This window comes from Lissotriton helveticus, chromosome 10 (assembly GCF_964261635.1).
Source record: "Lissotriton helveticus chromosome 10, aLisHel1.1, whole genome shotgun sequence".
Taxonomy (NCBI): Eukaryota; Metazoa; Chordata; class Amphibia; order Caudata; family Salamandridae; genus Lissotriton; species Lissotriton helveticus.
Window position 1 is genome coordinate 114,599,235 of NC_136071.1, and position 20,474 is coordinate 114,619,708.

General features: G+C 44.7%; 1 long non-coding RNA gene across 1 annotated transcript in view; it reads left to right on the plus strand.

The window, feature by feature from the left end:
- The first annotated feature begins 2,076 nt into the window (after positions 1 to 2,076).
- Positions 2,077 to 20,474, plus strand: part of LOC144785081 (uncharacterized) — a 37,022-nt gene continuing 18,624 nt past the window's right edge. The window contains exon 1 of the long non-coding RNA XR_013601753.1: positions 2,077 to 2,136. This is a non-coding gene — a long non-coding RNA (uncharacterized LOC144785081). The remainder of the gene's footprint in view (positions 2,137 to 20,474) is intronic.

Consider the following 20,474-nt stretch of genomic DNA (forward strand, 5'->3'; position numbering starts at 1 on the left):
CCTTCTTCATCGCCTTAAGGATGAAGAGTGCCACACTTGCCCTTAAAAAGACCTTCTATAAAGGTTTTTAGTCACTTTAGAGGTATCCTACTTGGTGTTCAGCAACAAAGAAGTTGTCCCTAGTGACACAGCTGCCTTTGATTTCTCCTGAGAATTAGGGTTAGCATAGGTGGCATTGAAAAGCATCTCTTTAACGCATGGTTTCTTTTTACCCTCAGCAATCATTCTCTTCGACAGAGAACTGCCAAGTGAGTGAGGAGAGTCATGCCCAACTGTGGCAATCTTATGGTCCCATGCGCTAGAACATTACCCCTCCTAGGCGTCAATGACTGATTTATTCCTTCGTACTCAGAGCACAAAGATGGAGTTCCCACCTCAGGGTTCTCAACAAGCTGACTCCTTAGGACACCACAACCAGTATTTCATGCAGTGTCCCCACCATAGTGTCAAAGAAGCTAGTTTCATTATCCCAGGGTTGTAGAGAGAGGGAACACCACTTCCCCGGAAATCCCAAGCTTGAGAATATCTCCTGCCAGTCCTCTCAAAATGTCAATGCTGTTGTTTCACCCCTTCAGTGAACAATGCTACCCCAGCTCATACTCCTCTTTCAGGAGGCTCCACCAGCGGAAGAAGTCACCCTCACTTTTTTGAGAGTGAAGTAGATTTTTCAATTGTGTTGCTAACATATTGTGGTCCTGGGACCCCACCGGTAAATAATATTCCCACAGGATATTCTGATCGACCAACTAACTTTATCAGAACCTCAAGAACAGTTCTTAGGTTCTCCGACAACTGGCAAAACTCCATAAAAATGAAATATTGATTAACTTTAATGTAAAATAAATTTTCTTAAACTTTATGAAAATTCCCTAAGTTGCCCTAATCAAATTTAACCTCCAATGCCGATCTACTTTTTGAAGAAAAAAAATCCCCCCAAAATTGAAACACTTAGTAATCTTAGTAAACTTTAAGACCATGGCGTGCCAATGTTGGCGGGAGGCCATGCTCTATTTTTATCTATTATTCATGTGTTGGTGTTAGTCACCTACCTTAGCAAGGGGTTGGACTACTCCTAAATTCTGTATCCATATTTGTGCAACATTGTGTCTCTGCTGTAAGAAGTGTTTAGACACTGAGAATTCTGATAGTTGCAAATGCTAAAGAACATATTCAGACCAGGGCCTTGACAAGAAGGGTTTGGAGAAAGCTAATATACCCAGACCCCTCTCTACAGAGGCTTCACTTTAGCTGATAGCAGGCGAGAAGTGGGATGGCTCACCCAGACTACCAGGTATAACCATGAGTTGGTGATTAAGCTTCCAAATGGAATACAATTTGATGGAGCATGCTATTGCTCAGCAAGCTACTAAGCATACTGGTTATTTGTATATGCAGTTAGTATAACTTAGTAAGGTAATGGTCCTCCTTTAGATATCTTTATGAACCTGAAAATCTCAAATACGCATCCTGGCAAATTCACTCAACCTTTCATCCATCCAACATCAATACAGTGAGAACATTTAAGCTCAGTTTGCACTAACATGTACTGTTTACAGTGATTAGGAACCACTTGATTATTAAGTAAATTACACATGTATACATTCCTCGGAGTATCCTTGCGCGCTATAAATAAAAATAGCCTAACATAGCATAACATAACATGTACATTAGTATTGCTTTTGGGTTTTAAGGCTGAACATTGATAGATGTTATATTTACTATCACATTTGGAATTCTTCGACACTAACTGAGCTAAAAGTAATTAAATATCCGAATAGGTTATTTCTTAACAAAATTTAATAAGATAAACAATCATCTACATCATGGTCAGAACTCAAACACCAGATGCAGTCATTGTGTGGGTTGGTAATAGACATCATTTTACCGCACTCCCTGCAGGGCTTGAAGAAATTGGATACTGAGAAGCAGACAAAGGCAACAAAAAGGCAACAAAGTACCAGTTGGCTACTGAGATTCCCGATAACCGTTAGCGTCGACGACGCGGAAAAAAGGGAACTGATGTCATCACGCCGGCGTGGGCCTATTATAGGCGTCGGTGACGTCAGCGGAGTCGCGAGCGATGCCGTGTCTCTATGACGTCCTAGTCCACGTCGGCGCGAGGGGGATATTCACAAGGTGAGGAATCCACACGGCAAATGTATCTATCAGAAAGTACTTTTTGTAAAAAGGAAGGGGCTATCAAAGGGACAGGCTTTCCTGTATTTCTCACTGGAAGGAACAGGTCCGTGCACATTCTTGAGGAGATACACTTCTAAGTGTATAATTTATGTAATTGTGATCACGTGACCCAGGCTAAACGTTTGCTCCTCTGGTTTCCAGTTAAGCAAAGAATCCCCTTCAAAACCCTCTGGGGCCAATTGATCATAAACCCTCCTGTGTCAATGATAAAATGGTTATGATAAATCCATGAAATATTTCAAACCTGTTATTTGCTGACCATGGTTCTCTGTGTAAAACCCACAGCTGAGACAATAGTGCTATGTCTGCCAAAAAATGCACACTTGGTGCACCTGCCTTAAAAGTCGGAAGACAATTGCATGACCTTGTTCATGTAAACAGACAAGTGTCTGCACAGACATACATGTTATAAGAGCTTAATGCCAGGGCCAAATATCATAATACCAAAATATGAGAAACATCCACATGGGCCTACCTCGGACTTAGATATAGCAATTTTGGACAGTGGTGTAGAATAAACATTGATGTAAAAGAGTATTGTTAAAACATACTATGTTGTGTGAGTGCTTTTACTGTTTGAGTCAATACAATGTATCCAATGTACTTGAGATTCAGGATGAAACAATCTCACAGTCTCTGGGCCTTATTATGATTTTGGTGGTCCAACTGCCATAGGACCGTGTCTGCCCCCGCCAGCAGCCCACAGATGGCAGTCCACAGACCACCCTATCACGAGAGTTGACCACGGGTAGGGAACTTGCAGCAGTGGTGAGGTTTTTATGATAAATTTATTGATGTCTGTGTGTGCATTTAGACTGCATATGTGTCGGATGCACACATATGCATATGTGGAAAAATACCATATACCTATTAGCCCTAGCAATGGGTATATGGTTAAAAAAGGACTCACCTGAAGGTCACTTCAAACTGGGTCATAATCCTCAGCGGGTGAAGATCACGCTGTGAAGGGAGGACCAGGCAAAAGGGATCCACATCGGAATCTGCTTGGAAAAAGAAGAAATGGGTCAGTTACCACCACCTTAAAGCAGGCAATTGGACCACCATGGTCTGCTTGTGGATCAGGCAACTCATAATACCCACAGTGGTGCAGCTCCTCTGTACCGCCCTATTGCAGCTGCCATTCCCTGAACACAGCGGTTGGTGGTTTACAGGCGGTCTCGGTGGCCCAGAGGCAGTGTCCGCTAAGCTGATCTGCTCATCTCATAATACGGCAGTTCTACTGCCGAACTCACTGTGCTCGAACCCCCACCACCAATACAGAAGTCCACAGCACTGCTAACCTTGTACTGAGGCCCATAGGGTGGCAATAGCCCTTGCCAGAGATATGACTGCAGTGTTCAGCTGCTTACTGATGTCGTGGAAGATACGTGGCCTACACCACCCACCGCTGGTATCTCCTCAACACAGACACATACAATGATGTGCGCTAGTTTAAAAAATATCATGTAGCATGAGGAAGGAGTCATCATAGAAGAAGAACAACCATGAAGCAATGCCAAACAATGACAGCATCAGTGTGAATATTCTGTTCCGCCTTTTCCTTACTTCTATGTGTTATAATCTCACCTTTACCTTCTTTTAACACAGTACCTTAGGAATGGATGAATACTATGGCTTAATTAAGGATTTTCTCATTCCGAGCAGTCTGTGAATCTATTAGAAGTTTAATAATGTTTTATTTGTTTTAAATGTTAACATTTGTTTTTAAAAAATCAGTCCCCTACTTGGTAAGTGTCTCCGTTCTAACAGTAATCATAAGCTTCCAAGTACTTTCTGCAACTGTGTATGCTGCTATTTTATTGTCAAAAAACGTATTTATTTGATGACTTACAATAATAAAGAGGTGTTTTCTTATAATTAAAAACAATACAATGTCGGTCCAATATGTAGTACCCACAACAAAGACATGGTGTGTAAGTTTTTAGCACTTTCAGACTGTCACTAAGAAAAAAGGAGTAATAAGCAAAAAAGAAACACATTTCATTTAATTTTCCAAAATAGACTGCTTTCAATTCCTCAACCCTGTCACTACCCAACTGTCCTTGTTCTGTTTACACAATTCAGCAGCTACTTTGAAAGCAGAATTATTTACGAATGGCAGTCTTTATTACCCTTAAATCAGTGGCTACATATATTTTCTTAAACCTTTGAAATGTGTCCAATAATCTTACAGTATCTTTACTAAAAACAGCATCTCATGCAAAAGATCAGACAAGTGTACTTTAGCCGTTATTAATTAGTTAGGCTTAAGACCAACATGCATATCTGACACAGCCTACAAATGCATAAAACAAAACAAATATTCGTGATGTCATTGTAAGTAAGGGTGAAACATCATAGCTACAAATTTTAAAATAAGTGGACTGGTAGGTATCAATCAATTAGTTCCCTAACTATGGCGATCATTATGAGGGCGTGCGGATCGCCACTGCCTGACCGGCGGCGGCGATCCACACGCCATAACTCCCCGCCCTACCGCCATTTACCCCCGCCATATTACCATGGTAGGGGGTACCGCAGCAGATGGAAAGACTGTCCGCCACTTTTCTGCCAGCAGGCAATCGTCATGATTGCCTGCCAGGCCGAAAAGGCCAACAATATGGTGGCAGTGCCTTGCAGGCACCGCCATCCATATTATGATGACTGCGGTGGGCATGTCTTTCTATGGCAGAGACTCCGCCATGGAAAGGCATGCATAGAATGACTTTGGGGGCCCCCTGGGGGGCCCTGGGGGTGGGGTGTGGGTGGGTGCACTGGGGGGTACCTATGGTATCCCCTTCATTGCCATGTACAAGGTGACAGTGCCTGTCACGTTGTGCACGGCAATGCACAATATGCCTCTGTGGCATTGCGGTGGGTGCTGTTTACACCACCGCCCGCCGCAATGTCAAAGATGCGGGATAGGTGGCGGTCGCATCCTAATTGGCGGTGCCGGACTGCTGCACCACAGGCGGCTGGTCCCAGCACCACTAGGGTGGTGGGCGGACTTCCTAATGGGGACCTATGTGTTCCAAATTATGAAAGCCTGTACACATCGCTTTATTAGAGATGTCTGTTGAAACCATGTGACTTGGTAGGTGTCTTCTAAAGAAAATGCATACACAGAATGGCAAACCAAGCAAGAAAGGCTAGAGAAGAACCAAAACATGTTATCTTCATTTGCTTTGTTAATGCCCTTTTAAATAAAACTTAACTAAAGCAGCACACAGTTATCTATCTATATCTCTATCCATCTGTCTGGCTATCTATATATCTGTCTATCTATTACAGAATGGCAGTCAGACTGTGTAGTTATAGTAAGGACCTAGTTACCCTAGGAAGTGGGTTTTTGGTTTTCTAATATTTTTTGCGTCATTTTACGCATCTTCACAAAACTTTCCAAAAGAAATGTTCATCCACTACAGATCCTTCCTGCAGGGTATTGGGGTGATCCATCAAGCAGTGGCTGAGAAAAATGAGGAGGTATGAAACCCAATTTTCCCCTGCAAATACCCTATGGATACTTGAATAGCACTACAGCCAAAACAGCTGAATGGAGTGACACCAAATTTAGTAAAAAACTAGGGGCCCGATGTAGGTAAATCTTTTTTACCACTTCTTAAATACCGATTCATACCGAATCGCTATTTAAGAAGTGGTAAAAAAGAGGAGGGGAGATGTAGGTATTTCAGATTCGGTAAATACCGAATCGTTAAGATTCGGTATTTACCGATTCTGTAAATACCGAATCGGTAATGCCCATTGATTCCTATGGGCATTGAAGCCCATAGGAATCAATGGGCATTACCGAATCGGTATTTACAGATTCGGTAAATACCGATTTCAGCAAGGGTGCAGGGGTGTCACTTTGACACCCTCTGGCACCCCAAAAATAGGCATGTGCGCCATGTGGCACACAGACATGCCCACCTGGATTCGGTATTTTACCACCCAATTAGATTGGGTGGTAAAATACCGATTCTTAAAGCCCTGTGGCACTCTGACATGTGCCAGCTACATCTGCATTTACAGATTCGGTATTTTACCGAGTCTGTATTTACCGATTCGGTAATTTTACCGAATCGGTAAATACAGAATCGGTAAAATACCGATTCTGTAAATGCATGCCCTACATCTGAAAACCCTAATACCGGTTGGAAACGGCCAAAATCGGCCATTTCCGACCGGTATTAGGGCTCCTACATGGCCCTAGATCTTTACCCAGAAAGTGTGCTTTTTGTGGTTTAGTGTTAACCACTTCAGGTTTTTTTGAGAAATTAAGGTTATAAATGTATAAAATCTTTAAAGGTATCTTGACATTTAATTCAGCGATCTGATTGGCCAAGGGGGCTTTTTTCCATTGGCCCACCCTGTGTCCTGAAAATGAAAAAAAATAATACGTATAAGGGGGAAGGCTAGGAGTAGCCTGAACCCCTGAACCTCCGTGGGGATTCCTGAAGAAACTCCCAACAAACAGTTAGCCAGCATGACCAGTGGGGAAAAAATCAATAAAAGAACTATGTGAGGTGTGTTGGGGCAGGCTAGGCGCTGCAGCCAGGCCACAATTTTAGCCATGCACAGCGGGGTGCTGCCTGCCCACAGGGGGTTGGACACATGGTCCAACTGTAGTTTAGGCCTTGCATTAAGCCCCATACCGAGCACAGCCAAAGGCCAAACGCAGCAGGTGGTGGCTGCCTGAAGGATGTTTAGCACAAGAGCTGGCAGAAGACCATGCACAGTGAGGTTTGGCATAGTTCAGTATGGTAATAAGATCTTTAATAATGTTATTCACTATATTATAAATTAATAAAACGAATTTCGTAGCGCGCCCTGCATTGCATTTTGTGATGCAGGGCACGGAACGAAATTCGTTTTATTCATTTAATTGTTTACTTACCTGTAATCACTGATATTCTGGTGTTTATCACCCCCACCCTGCCCCTCCGCCTCCCCGCCTGCCTGCCCCACCGCAACTCCCTCCATGGGCCGCGGCTGTTAGATTGCTTTAACCCCTTCGCTGCGGCGGCAATTCCGGCGCAGCGCTAGGGGGGCGGGGGGGCCGAGCGGCGCTCGCATGCTCCGTGACGAGCCGCGGTTAAGCTGTGCTCATGACGGAGCGGTTCCGTCATGGCCCCGCCCGCTCAATGGAACGTCCAGCGCAGGCGCGGAATTCGCGCCGCGCATGCGCGCCGAGCGGGCCATGACGGAACCGCTCCGTCATGAGCCCAGCTCAACCGAGGCTCATGACGGAGCGGCTCCGTCATGAGCATGGAAGCGGTTAAAAGGAAACTACAGTCATCAGGTGATTGGTGAGCATCGTGTGTGGGTTGAGGGTGCTTCATAAGCATCAAGTTCATGATGGCAGGCTTTTGCAGGCAGGACACTAATCACTAATGGTTAGGAGGTAAGTGGACATAGTAAAAGGGTTGTGGAGAGAAGAGGGCTCTGTGAAGGGTAACATATGTGGTATAGTATCTGGTTGAGTAGGGAACTAATCTCAGCCCCCATTACCCTTCCTGCACCCCCACCACTACTATCAGTCTTCCAGCCTACACCTTGATCCCCCCCCGCCTACCATTAATGCCCTCCCTCATACCACCAACGTCCTCCCTACCTCATCCACACCCCTCCCGCCCAAAACATCTCCCCTCCATAACACCTTCCCGTACACTAACACAACGCAGCCCGGCTTGAACACCAGCCCACTCTCCCACCTGCCCGCGAATTCCCTGGTCATTCACTCACCTCTGACTGCCACCCCCACCTCCACCACCTACCCCACGATGGACAACATCATGGCCACCCTCACTCAGATCAAAGAAGACATACACATCATCAAAGAACTACTCTCCACACACCCCATACACCCCTCATCCACCTCCTCTCCCAACTTGTCCCCTACCCCTCCGGCTGACCCCCTCAATCAACACGCCCCACACCGGGCGTCAATCCCTGCTCATAGACACAGCAACTGCCCTCGTCGCCCCTGCAACCCCTCACACAACTACACCTCCCCGCCTGGGGTGACCCCTCCCAACTTGTCCCCTACCCCTCCGGCTGACTCCCTCAATCAACACGCCCCACACCGGGCGTCAATCCCTGCTCATAGACGCAGCAACTGCCCTTGTCCCCCTCGTCGCCCCTGCAACCCTTCACACAACTACACCTCCCCGCCCAACCTGTCCCCCACCCCTCCGACCAACTCTCTCACTCAACTCCCCCCACCTTGACCTCAATGCCAGCTCGCAATCGCAACAACCGCTCTCATCGCACCCACAACCCTACTTCTGACCTCGACACACTCACTCTTCTCCGCTCTTATGACCCAGCCCCCCAAAATCACACAACCACCCCTCACCTCACCATCCCCACGATACACTCAAATCCCCTTAGACCCCCCACACTAAACAGCAGATTCTCCATCCTCAATAACCTTAGAAAAGTCCCTCTCTCTCTAGAACCATCCACCACCCTCGACTCACCCCGTCTCAAATGCACTCTCCTCAACTGCAGATCGGCCTCGAAACATTCCGCCGCCATTGCTGATCTCCTCTTATCGTTGGACCTTGACCTAATCATCCTGACTGAAACCTGGCTAACTGAATCCTCGACACCTATAATGGACATTCTGGTTCCGCCCAACTACCACATTATCAGGCTCGACAGATCAGGCAAAATAGGTGGTGGAATCGCATGCATCTACAGGAACAACCTCTCTGTTCTGAAAGTCAAATCCACCTCCCTACCATCCCCAACATCCTGGGAATACATCTGCCTCGACATTTTCAGTGAGGGCAAACCGATATGCTCTCTTCACAGCATTTACCACCCACCCAGGGACAACTTCACCTTTTCCCAACAAATCATGGATATGATCTCAACCAATGCCGGACGGCAGCTCACCCAAATATACCTTGGTGACTTCAACCTCCACTGGAACGATCGCAAGGACGCGGTGGTAAATAGTCTTAAAAGTTTCCTTGATGCCCTTAACCTCACCCAAATATGCAACAGCCCGACCCACGAGAAAGGTTCTATACTCGACCTGATCATCTCCAAAGAAGACTCTATCCAACTCGAGTCCATCCAACCCTGTGACTGGTCAGATCATCATATTGTCACATTCTTCATCAATGAAAAAGTTAAAGCTAACCCGGCTCAATTCTCCAAGCCCAAAGTCTGGAAAAGAGACATGAAAAAACTCAACCCAGGCTCTTTGCCCCCTAACAGTTGCAATCTCCTACGCCCGCCGACTGGCGCTACGGACGTTTAAACCCTGACTGACCACTATCTCAACGCTATGACCTCAATAATTAATGAGGCTGCACCTATGCAGCTAAAAAGAGTCTCTACTAAAATCTCTAATCCATGGTACGACGGGAGTCTCAATGAGGATAGACGAGACATGCGAATGGCAGAGCGTACCTGGAGATCAGTGCCCTCTGCAATGCACCTAAAAGATCTGAAGAAAAAGAGAAACGCCTACTTCAGGAAAATAAAACGCTCAAAATCAGACTTCTTCAGCCGCCAGCTCGACGAAGCAAAAAACCGCCCCGAGAAAACTATTTGAGCTAATCAAATCACAATCCAAGGGTCAACCCCAACCAGTCAACACTGTGCGTGAGGCACCCTCCTGTGAAGACTTCGCTGCTTTCTTTATCCAAAAAACTGACAACATAAAGAGCGATCTCCTCATTGACGCAAGCCTCTACTCAAAACCCCAATGCCTAGCACCCACTGAACCAAAAAACAAGGCTACATGGTCATCCTTTGGCACATACTCGGAAAAAGAAATTGGCAAACTGCTCAGCACCCTGAAACCATCCAATCACCTCACGGACCCCCTTCCTGCTACCGCAGTTAAAGAATTTACCCCTTTGCTTCTCCCGCTCTGGACCAAAATTATCAACAGCTCTCTCCAACAAGGAAGCATACCTGACTCCCTCAAAGTTGGTCAAGTCACACCTCTACTAAAGAAACCTACAGCCGACCCATCTGACCTCAACAATTACCGTCCCATTACCAATATCCCCACTCTCGCCAAACTGCTGGAAAAATGCGCACAACTACAATTGACTAAACACATTGAACAATTTGATCTCCTCCTACCCTCACCAGTCAGGCTTCCGAGCAGGGCACAGTACAGAAACTGCTATGACTCACATAATTGACGACGCACTTCAAATGCTAGACCAAAACGACACCTGCCTCCTCATCCTTCTTGATCTCTTTTCAGCATTCGACACCGTTAAACATGAGAATTTACTAGAACTACTAAAACACAAGAATGGGTTTATCTGGAACTGTTCTCAAGTGGTTCACTTCCTTTCTTCACAACAGGTCGCAGAAATTCAAAAGCAATAACCTGATGTCCTCGCCAATACCTGTAACGCTAGGCGTCCCCCAAGGATCCTCGCTATCCCCAACTCTGTTCAACCTAGTCATGGAACCGCTCACTACCCTGCTACAAGCATCCAATGTACACTTTCACATGTATGCTGATGACACCCAACTTTATCTCAAATTACAGTCCCCCAAAGACATGTTGCTCTTGAACTCAACGATCAGATGCACCCAATCCTGGCTTGCCGATAATCATCTCAAACTCAATGCCCTGAAAACAGAGTTCCTTCTGATCTCACCTCCAGCGAAGATCTCCACCACCCAAATTTGGCTTAAACACCTAACCGCACTCAATGTCCAACCCACCATCGTGGACTCAGCAAAATCTTTAGGCATAACACTTGACACCAATCTCAACATGCAGCAACATATCAGCAAGGCAACAAAGGGAGCAAACTTCCAGATCAATACTCTGAGGAAACTCAAACCTTTCCTCCAAACCAAAGACTTCCAAACCGCAGTACAAGCACTAGTCATCCCCCGAATTGAATACGGAAGCATCGCCCTCTGCGGACTCCCCCTAACCTCAACTGCACCCCTAAGAGCTTCTCTAAACGCTGCAGCGAGACTCATCACTGGATCAAAAAAGCATTCCCATATCACCCCTGACTTGAAATCCCTAAATTGGCTGCCTTTTGAAGCCAGAATTCAACTGAAAATCGCCTGCATGACACACAAGGCGGTACACCTAAACTCACCCGGCTACCTCGCTCAGAAACTAACAATCTCTGGCGGAGCTAGAAACACTAGAGGCAGAAACAATCTTCTGCTGAAACCTCGAAGATTCCGGAAGGAAAAAACATATAAGCGCTCCTTCTCAGGAATGACGCCTAGGATCTGGAACTCACTCCCTCCCGATACCAGGCTTATCTCTTCCACTACACTCTTTAAAAATGAAGTAAAAGCTATCCTCCTGGCTAAATACAATTGAACTATTATCTCGAACTCTGGTAAGACTATGCACCGATCTGTACTACATGTTTGACCCCTTTGCTTATTTGTATTATTATCTTATTACTCACATGATTGGCTTTGCAGCCACCTACATGTACTGTTTGATCTATTGATATATCTGTCTCATTATGCTCCCTCATGTACCCCTCTTTGTAAAGCGCTCTGATATCTGCAAAGATCTTGTCCGCGCTATATAAAACTTTCAAAATAAAATAAATAAATAAAAATAAAAAATCATCTGGGTTACAGAAAGCCACAGATAGGAGCTATGTATGTCTTAAGGGGCTCCGCCACACATTTTAGACCATGGCCAACCACAGCCTGTCGCACCACCAATGATCTCGGCTCGGTCGAGTGTTTTATTCATTTCCAACTCATTAGCTCTCGGCAAGAATAGGTGACTGGCAAAACATGCAGAAAAAAACTCTCGCATCATCAACATGGAGAAAAACAAGGTTATTTTGTGTAGTGAATTATAGGTGGCATGCAGAAAATAAATGTCTGGTAATAAAAAAGCACTATGACTTACTTGAAGTGATATTCAGAAATGTTATGGCCTGTCAGAACTCATCTAGGAAAGGGATCCGATTTTAATGAGTCACTCATCAAAACAGCAATTACAGTATAAACATAGGAGAAACACAAAAGATCCCTACAGTGGCCTCATGTGTAACTATAAATCAATTGCAGGTCTTACGTGTGCAGTGCAGGGAAGTGGGCGCCTGGGGAACCATTTTTATTTTCAACTAAAAGGATTGACCTGGAAATCACATGCACTAACTTTTTTGCAGAATATTATTTACCAACGCAGGCAATTAGGCCCAAACATTAGCAGATATGAACAGTGGCGACACAATGTCTACTGCAGATGACTGGTGAATATGAGACATATCGTGCTAATATAATTTTTTTTTATTGTAAGAGTTTCAGTCATATTACAAGCTGGCCATGGTACAGCAAAGGCATTAGCCATAATAAAATGAGGAAGCTCGAAAAAGGAGGCAGCTTGAACTTCACCACTGGTTCAACTGTGGCAGCACTGGATTGTGCACACTCTTCATGGCCCAGATCAGAGCTTAATTTGTGCCGGTGGTTTCCAGTGATCATGAACATCAGTGCTTTTCATGAGCACCAGTTAAGGACACATTAGTTTACGGGGATATTAACTGATTTTCTCAGAATCACATGATGATGAGCCAACTGCCGAGATTTGAACCTGCTTCCCCAGCTTCAAACTCAGCAGCTCTGGTCATTAGCCCACATCCTCTCCACACTTTCATAGTTAGTACTTGGTTCTGTTTTAGGTGGCGCTAACAGGAGAAATGGGCTGGTGCAAGCTGCCTCCTGACGAGAGTCCTGGCACTTACTTTTTTTTTACAAATTAACCACTCCAGATGTCCCTGATTGCACATTGTCATAGAAGTAGCAGTACAGAGGAAGGCTGTGAGACTAGTTTCCAAAATAAAATGCAATTCCTGCCTTGTTACTGCTTTTTAATGCTTATTGGTCCAACTGGGCTTTGGTAGTGATCGGTAGACAATGGCGCAGACTGGAAATCACAATACCGTGGCTACTTAGCTTCAAGGTGGCAACCAAGAACAAGCATTGGCAAAGCCAGTTGGTCTCGCCTATAAGAGCTACTAGTTTTGCTAATGATTTTAGCCGTGCTGTCCAGCGTCACTGCAGCTGTGCATCATGGCTAAAAAAAAAATACCTGATCACATCATTTCGTGGATATGCACAAGCATTAAATACACATGTATGCGCTTCCAAAGGACGATGTTTTGTTTTTTATTTACTGAGCTGAGATTGATCGATAAAAGTGCTGTTTTCAAAACAGAACTCGAAAGCACTTTTAACAATAAATAATGGATTAGTGGCTTGCAGCAGTGGGTGAGGGATGAATTAACACAGGAGGAGAGAGAAGCACATGGGCAGAGAGACCGAGGGGTATAAAAGCACATAAGGGGTGCGGCTGGAAAACACATGCACTCTCACAAAGTGCTTAATGGAAAAGTAGTTCCACAAAAGTTAAAAGACAAAGCACAAAAGTCATTCAGTTAAAGAGATGGGTAAAGGAGCTGTCCTCCGTAGAAGGGTCAAACACAAGATTGACCATAAAACAACTAATAATAAGAAGCAGTCAAATTAAAGCAACAGAAAAGTAAGCCAATTGTAGGCAATAGGAGAGCCCCAAGCCCTGTATTCTCTTGGTAAGCCCACAATATGTGTTTCATCTGCAAAGGTCAGTGTTAGAAATTGGGTCTCAAGTTGGCAAACGTATGCACCCTTTCCAAGTAGGGACCACACTCCTAGCCAGGGTAAGCTAGACTCACACTAAAAGATAACCAGTTCTCGCCCTTTGGTAGCTTGGCACAGAGCAGTCAGACGTATGTAAAGAGGCAACATGTAAAGTATTTGTATAACACATACACACACATGCACACAGAGTAACACAATGACTACACCAATAAAAGGCTCCACACAGGTTTCGAAAAATAGAAGAACCAGAGTTATGAACTTTTAAATTATAAACCAAAAATAGTGCTTAGAAGTCAGTAGCACTAAAAGGTTACCTGAGGTTGTGCTAGACCAGAGTTAATCCAAAGTTCAGGCCAACCGTGATAGGGGGCAGGCTGGCTACAAGAATCAAACAGATCCTGCTGACAAAGTACCTGGGACGGAGCAAAGCGTCGAGAGTCTGATGTCGATTCACATAGTCGTATAGATGCATCAAAGTTGAGCATCACAGTCGGGACCTCGGATCCGTGCTGTGTCCTCATCGAGCAACGCAGGGATGTCTTTGGATCGGCACTGCATCATCATCAAACTGCGCAGGGATGTCGCATCGAAGGGCACTGCACCAGTTCCAATCACCGCAGTGGCGACGATGCACCGTTTTTGTTGCAAAACAGCAGCATAACCCACTTCTGAGGCTCAGGACTGGAGTGGGCACCTGAGGCAAGGGTAGAACTAACAGATGGCAGAGTCCAGCAGCACTAGCAGAGTGCAAGAAGTCTTTTATGACCCTGAGACTTCAGAAAACAGGAGGCAAGCCAGAAAGCCCTTGGAGTGACTCTGGGTTCAAGTGAGATGGGTCAAGTCCTTGTCCTCAGCAGGGCAGAGATCCGATTCAGCAGGCAACAGGGACAGCTCAGCACAGCAGTGAAGCAGTTCAAAAAATCAATCAGTTAAGCAGAGTGCCAATCCTTGTAGCACAGCAGTCCTTACTCCTGGCCGAGTGCTTCACAAGTCCAGTTGTGTACTGTCTTGGGACACTCAGAGCCCCAGTACTTATACCCAAATGTGCCTTTGAAGTGGGATGACTTTAAAGCAGCTCCTTGAAGTGCACATGTCCCCTTTCATCCCAGCCCTAACTGCCATGCTATCTGTGAGGTGTAATCAGTGTTTTGTGTGAGACACAGCACCCTGCCTAGTCTGATGTGTTAGCCCTCTTTCCCCTTCCTGCCCGGGAAGTCTATCTGAATGCAGATGAGTCGTCTGTCACACCCATCCTTCCTGTGTTTGTGGCTGTCTAGAGGGAATGCACAAAGTGTAGCTGTTACCCAACCCAGACGTGAATTGGAAACAGGCTGCAGGTACACAGAGCAAAGTTAAGAGCAGAGAAATGTCCACTTTCTAAAAGTGTAATTTCTAAAATAGTAATTTTTAATCCAACTTTACTATTAAAGAGGGTTTACCATTACCATTCCAAAGATATGATGCAACTACTCCTGTCTACTCGGGAATTACAGCTTAAAAGTGTTCCCAATGCTAGCATAAGAGAAGTTGACTTCAGAGTAGTGGAAAATAAATTTAGCTGTTTGTCACCACCAGGACATGTAAAACTTAAAAGTACATGTCCTACCTTTTACTTACACAGCACTCTGCCCTTAGGGCTACCTCAGGCCTACCTTAAGGGTGACCGATGTGTAATAAAAGGGGAAAAGGAGAGTTTAAGGCTTGGCAAGTGGTCTTAAATGCCAAATCGAAGTGGCAGTAAACTGCACACACAGGACACAGGTCCTGCAATAGCAGGCCTGAAGCAGGTTTAAAAGTCTACTTGTGTGGGTGGCACAATCAGTGCTGCAGGCCCATTAGTAGTATTTAGATTACAGGCCCTGAGAATATGTTATACCACTTTACGAAGGACTTACATGTAACCTAAATATACCCATCAGGTATACACCAACATTGCCATGTTTGGGGGAGAAACCCATGCACATTAGCACTGGTTAGCAGTGTTAAAGGGCTCAGATTTCTAATGCCAACAAAAACAATTCAGAAAAAAGAGGAGGAAGGCAAGCCATTTAGGTGACCTTTCAGAGAGGACCATTTTCCAACAGTCTGTCTGTGAATTATCATTTCAGATAAGCAACAAAACACTCTAAAATAATAGACATAGCTAGATTTGAGATAAATAAATGCAAAAATTAAAAAGCTAAAATCAGATAGAAGTAGAAACTAAAAAGCAGCTCTGGCCGAGTTACTTTTAGTGTTGACAAGTATAAAACAGTCACTCACTGTTTATTGAACAGGTTTGTATGTGATGTGGTTGCCCCCTTAGTGGTACTTGCAGATGGCGATATTATACGGTCTTAGTTTCCATGGGGATGAAGCTACTAAAGCCCTCCTATCCAAGCACACACCACAGGATTCAGTTTAGTGTTTCATTGGCAGATTATAATTTACACATTATCAAACATTTTTCTATTTTACCTCCATCAGTCAGTAAACAATAGTTCCCAAATAAATAAAGTCTAACAATTTAAGAGTTTTGCAGTTGTCCGCTTCAACACACTATACCTACTATACCACAATTGAATCAGAGCGCTCCTGAGGCGGAAAGCCGGGAGTTAGGCCCCCGACCCTTTTTAAAAAAACTTTTAATTACTGTTTTTAACACTGTTGTGTGTTCACTTTGTTTCTTTGAAAAATTGCATTTTAGCCGCTAATTTTGCACAGCCTTACCTCCCCACTTGGGACGCTTAATCCCTGTGCGTCCAGCGCTCCGAGGGCCGATTCAGGGCCACACTCGGATCGACAGAGGCTCCCGAAGGGCGACGACTTTGGCCGCCATTTTAGGGAGAAAGTAGGGTCAGCGCTCTAGCGGCCGGGCGAATCACGGCCCGGGCGCTTAAAAGGAACCCATTAGAGCGAGGAGACCTACTATACCACAATTGAATCAGAGCGCTCCTGAGGCGGAAAGCCGGGAGTTAGGCCCCCGACCCTTTTTAAAAAAACTTTTAATTACTGTTTTTAACACTGTTGTGTGTTCACTTTGTTTCTTTGAAAAATTGCATTTTAGCTGCTAATTTTGCACAGCCTTACCTCCCCACTTGGGACGCTTAATCCCTGTGCGTCCAGCGCTCCGAGGGCCGATTCAGGGCCACACTCGGATCGACAGAGGCTCCCGAAGGGTGACGACTTTGGCCGCCATCTTAGGGAGAAAGTAGGGTCAGCGCTCTAGCGGCTGGGCGAATCACGGTCCGGGCGCTTAAAAGGAACCCATTAGAGCGAGGAGACCTACTATACCACAATTGAATCAGAGCGCTCCTGAGGCGGAAAGCCGGGAGTTAGGCCCCCGACCCTTTTTAAAAAAACTTTTAATTACTGTTTTTAACACTGTTGTGTGTTCACTTTGTTTCTTTGAAAAATTGCATTTTAGCTGCTAATTTTGCACAGCCTTACCTCCCCACTTGGGACGCTTAATCCCTGTGCGTCCAGCGCTCCGAGGGCCAATTCAGGGCCACACTCGGATCGACAGAGGCTCCCGAAGGGCGACGACTTTGGCCGCCATCTTAGGGAGAAAGTAGGGTCAGCGCTCTAGCGGCCGGGCGAATCACGGCCCAGGCGCTTAAAAGGAACCCATTAGAGCGAGGAGACCTACTATACCACAATTGAATCAGAGCGCTCCTGAGGCGGAAAGCCGGGAGTTAGGCCCCCGACCCTTTTTAAAAAAACTTTTAATTACTGTTTTTAACACTGTTGTGTGTTCACTTTGTTTCTTTGAAAAATTGCATTTTAGCTGCTAATTTTGCACAGCCTTACCTCCCCACTTGGGACGCTTAATCCCTGTGCGTCCAGCGCTCCGAGGGCCGATTCAGGGCCACACTCGGATCGACAGAGGCTCCCGAAGGGCGACGACTTTGGCCGCCAACTTAGGGAGAAAGTAGGGTCAGCGCTCTAGCGGCCAGGCGAATCACGGCCCGGGTGCTATAAAATGGAGGCTATTTCCCGTCCGCGCAGCGGGCGGGCGCAGCGGGCGGGCGCAGCGGGCGCGCCAATGGCGCGCCAGAGGCGCGCCAGAGGCAAGCCCGTCTGGGCCCGTCCGGGCCAGAACGGGCCTAGGGCCAGCCCCTATGTCCGTTTTACGGCAAGGACCAGCTGTCCTCACAAGGGATCAATTGCTGGCGCTACGAAACCACGGGGATCCAGGGTGCCTTCAGCGGGATTGGACGGTGGCCCCGCTCTGCCGCTGTCGGTCCTGCCCCGATCCTGGACCCGTGGGGACCAACGGCAAGGAAACCAGCCGAGTCCTGAGGATGGCGTTACTTAACTGTAGATCTCTGCCAAAACATGCGGTAGAGATCAACTTGTTGATCGAAGATAGCAACCTCGATCTGCTTTTCCTCACGGAAACATGGTTAACCCCTCATACAGATTTCGATACCATCTCTGCCCTACCTAGCGGTTTTAATATTCAGACTCATAACCGTGAGGAGGGGAAAGGGGGGGGTCTTACTATAATCTACAGAGAATCTCTGACCTGTAGATTTGAGGAATACGGAATCTTAGATACGGAGAGCACTGGTTTCAATATTCAATTGACACCTACATCCTCCCTCTCGGGATTCCTCATCTACTGCCCGCCGGGTAATCTAAAACAATTCTTAGATTCCCTTTTAGAATCTACCTTAGCAGCAGCAGTTCGGGCCTCCAACTTCTTGGTTTTGGGAGATCTGAACCTGCACTTCAACGATCCTAACGATAAAACAGCGGCTGATCTTATTTCAAATCTCAAAGCCTTTGAATTAGATCTCCTAAATAGGGAATCTACCCATAATAAAGGCCACTTGCTAGACCCCATTTTTTCAAATATTCCCCAGCTGAGAGCTCAATCCCCTCTGCCCCTACCTTGGTCCGACCATTTCTTAGTCCCTTTCTCCTGGGAAATCCACCCTGAAACAGACCGGGCCATCCGTCCCCGTATACTTCAGAGAGATTGGCCGAGGTTATCGGTGGAAGACCTCACCCTTGCCCTTGAACAATCTACTCCTGATACAGAACCTGATGTACTGCTGGCGGATGAAAACTTCAATAATTGGCTTACCAATTCCCTGAACACGGTTCTCCCTCTTAAATTAAAAACAAAAAAGAGCAGCACCTTCAAATCTCCCTGGTTTACGACTGAATTGAGAGACCTCAGAAAAACCTGTAAAAAATCAGAACGTAAGTGGAGGAAAGATTGGTCACCTCTTAGTAAAACCTCCTACCAGGCCGCTCTGAGACTCTATAAAACTGCACGGCAGAAATCTAAGGCAGATTTCTTTAAGGAGAAAATCAAAACATCAGCTAACTCCTCTAGGGAAACGTTTAAAATTGTCAAACAGTTGCTCAAAATTCCAGCTCCTATAACTTTACATAAGGACCCCGAACTAAGATGTGATCAGCTAGCGGAGTTCTTTGATAGCAAAATACAAAATTTTTTAGATAGCCTCCCCCAAATGCCCACTATGGATCACTGACATAATATCAACGTCACAAATATCGAGATACACAAATATCGAGTGAAAAATATCGAGTGACAAAATATCGACTCCCTATCTACAAACAGGTAAGTACCAAAATATCGACTCCAAAATATCGACTTACAAAAATATAGACTGTCAAAATATCGATTTTTTTAAATGTCTTAAAATTAAGTTAAAACTAATATAGTAATAAATATATTTAATATAAACTTAGAAATAATTATTTTAAAATTTTAATTTTAATAAATAATTTCTATAATTAAAAAAATTATATCACCAAAAATAATATATATATATATATATATATATATATATATATATATATATATATATATATATATATATATATATATATATATATATATATATATATAAAAAAACATATTATTAAATAAACATATATAACATTTTTAGCGTAGCATAGAAAATGGTTAACATTTATTGTAACAACTATAGTGAGTTCAACATTAGCAAAAGTGTTGGATAGCGTAGAGGTAAAATTTACTATTCCCACTCCAGTGGGTGCAACAGTAGGGAAAGCGCTGGATAGCGTAGGGGTTAAAATTACTGTTCCCACTCCAGGGATGTATGACGTTACAACGCATACTTTTACAACACCTACCATTACATCAAAACTTTTACAACACAAAAACTTTTACAACTCATACATTTACAACGCAAGATTTTACAACGCATATACCTTTACAACGCATACCATTACAACGTAAGTATTGGTAAGTATATAATATTTTTTTTATATAAATTAATTTAAAATATTATAATATAATGTAATTTTATTTAATTGTATTTAATTAATGTAATTTAAATGTAATTTTACTTTATTTTTACAAAGTACCCCTGTACCCCAAAAACCCTAAACTGACCCTGAACCCTAAAAATACCCCTTTACCCAAAAACTGAAAACTGACCCTGAACCCTAAAAATACCCCTTTACCCAAAAACTGAAAACTGACCCTGATCCCTAAAAATACCCCTTTACCCCAGAAACTGAAAACTGACCCTGAACCCTAAAAATACCCCTTTACCCAAAAACTGAAAACTGACCCTGAACCCTAAATATACCCCTTTACCCCAAAAACTGAAAACTGACCCTGAACCCTAAAAATACCCCTTTACCCAAAAACTGAAAACTGACCCTGAACC